Below are 2,467 nucleotides of genomic sequence, written 5' to 3'. Positions count from 1 at the left end.
TAGATTAAACAACAACTAGAGGACTTTGGAATGACTATGCATAATATACCAATACTTTGTGATAACAAAAGTGTAATTAATATCTCAAAAAATCCAGTTCATCACTCAAAAACTAAACACATTGAGATTAAACACCACTTTGTTAGAGACCATGTGCTTAAGGGAGACATTAAGATTGAATTTTTCAACACCCTTCATCAATTAGCTGATATATTTACCAAACCCTTAAATGAGAAAAGATTTTGGGAAATTAGGAGGAATCTGGGAATGCCTAGTGTTCATGAACTGTAAGAAAATTTTTCTTGGGAAAACAGTATATACTTAGTTGATCAAGAGCTTCACTTAGTCGACTAAGAGCATTCTGTTTCTTCTAGAAAAAGACATTGACAGTAAAGGGCAAGACTTGACTTGATAGTAAGGCCCAAGTTAAATTAAACTTAAAGAAATAAAAGGAGAAAAATGGGTAAAGAAAAGACAGAGGAAAATTGAACCAAAAAATTGAAAATGGAAGGAAAACTCTAAATTTTTAAATAAAATTTTCTTTTACATCATTTAAAAGGGTCTGACATTTTCTTGGGAGAAGACTCTTCTCTTAACTCTCTCTCTCAACTCACTCTCTCTCTTCTAAAACTGTCTTCCCAAAAAACAAAACTTATCTCTCCAAAATCTCTCAAACCCTAAAACCTAAAACCTCCAAATCAATGGCAAAATCTTCCATGTCCAAGGATGCTTTGGAAAAGAAGAGAGGAAAATGACCCATAGAAGAAATCTCACATTTCAAAACTCAAAAAAGAGAAAAGAAGATGAACCGGCATCAGTGGCTATAAAGAAACAAAAAATAGAGAAGAAAAAAGATAATGGAAAATCTGCAACGAAAGGTAAATCTTCATCTCTGAAGTTTAGAAATAAAGCCCATGAAGATAGGTTCAGAAAGATCGAAAATGCACCCATTTCTTGTGGGAAATTCATTGACTAGGACAGTTTTAACAAAGTTCTAGAAATTAAAGAAGGATTATTAGAACACTTTGAAGAAATGAGATTAAGGGGGTTTAGTGTCTTTAAGAATAGAGCTTATAGTGCCAGTTTAGTGAAAGAATTCTATGCAGGAATTGCACAAGGTAGAGATGAATTAGTTGACCCTAAAGTGTTTGAGGATAACTGTCTTAATGTCTACTTGAATGGGAAGGAGTTTGTGATTTCTGCTACTAATTTAGGCAAATTATTGAGTATAGAATGCAATGAAGGAAATTTTTAAATTCCTGAGGATTATGATCCTTCATTCTTGTGGGAGATGATCACCAAAAAAGTTGAGAGATTCTCCTCTATAAGCTAAGCTAGCTTGATCAAAAGCCCCCAAACCCGAATACTGCATTATTTCATAGCCTCAACAGTCCATGGGAGAGGAGGCAATTTCAGTTATGTAAGCTTGCAAGACCTATAGATGATGCAATTTGACTTTAATGCACATGCCTTTAATTTAGGGAAGTTTATGATTGAAAGAATTAGAGGGACATGTAGAGTTGATAAAATCCATCTGCCCTATGGAAATGTAATTACCTCCTTGGTCAAGAGAAAGGGAATCTGAAGCTCAAGGTATGAAATTGATCAAGTAAAAAGCAGGGACCAAGCTTTCTGTCTAGGAAGTTTATCCAAAATGGGGTATAAGTCATATGGAGAGACTTTTTTCAAGACCCCCAAGGGAACTCAGAAAGGTGAACAAGACACTTCCACTCAAGCAAGACCAACACCCTCTCAAATCTCAAATGAGATGGTTCTGAACTTTCTCATGAGGATAGATGGGAAGCTAACTGATCAAGGCATAAGAATAGAGAAAATTGAAAAAAAGCTTCAAGAGTTGAGAACTCTGATGAAAGATAAAAGGAAAACTCCTTCGGGGTCTACAACTGAGCATGCTCCTACAACACCAAGTCCAGCAGAGCAAGTAAATGAGAGTCCCAATCAAACTGAAGGAAAAGAGGCAGAACAGGGTCAAGCAAAGAAAATGCACAATGAGGAATCAGAATTTGTGGAGAAAGACAGCACACACACAGAGGTGATTGGATCTCCACTACATGAGGGTACACAAGAAGCAGAGTCTTCCTCACCAAATTCTAAAGAAGTGTTCATCATGGATATCTTTCAGCAGATGGTGAAGGAGGAACGAGCTGAAAATGAAGCAGCCAAAGCGATAGCATGAAAACCAGCACCTACACTAAGATCTCCAGAATCTGTTCAGAAAGGTGATCAGACTGAGAAACAGAAAAAGGAAACTACTGTACCTCCACCAACTGCAACTGCACCTACTGGCAAAGGGAGAAAAACCAAGGCTACCAAGACCAAGTTTCCCAAAAGAAGAATGTCATCTAAGAGAGCTGAAACAGCTAAACTTCCTTCAATCAAATCTACTGTCCATGATCCTCTCCCAATCTCGGATACCTCCTCTTCTGACTCTTCATCCCAAGAATCC

The sequence above is a fragment of the Theobroma umbraticum genome, unplaced genomic scaffold, assembly GCF_002168275.2.
Source record: "Theobroma umbraticum cultivar Fairchild unplaced genomic scaffold, ASM216827v3 scaffold_86.0, whole genome shotgun sequence".
Classification (NCBI taxonomy): Eukaryota; Viridiplantae; Streptophyta; class Magnoliopsida; order Malvales; family Malvaceae; genus Theobroma; species Theobroma umbraticum.
The sequence above is the reverse complement of the archived record's forward strand: the minus strand, read 5'-3'. Positions refer to the sequence as shown.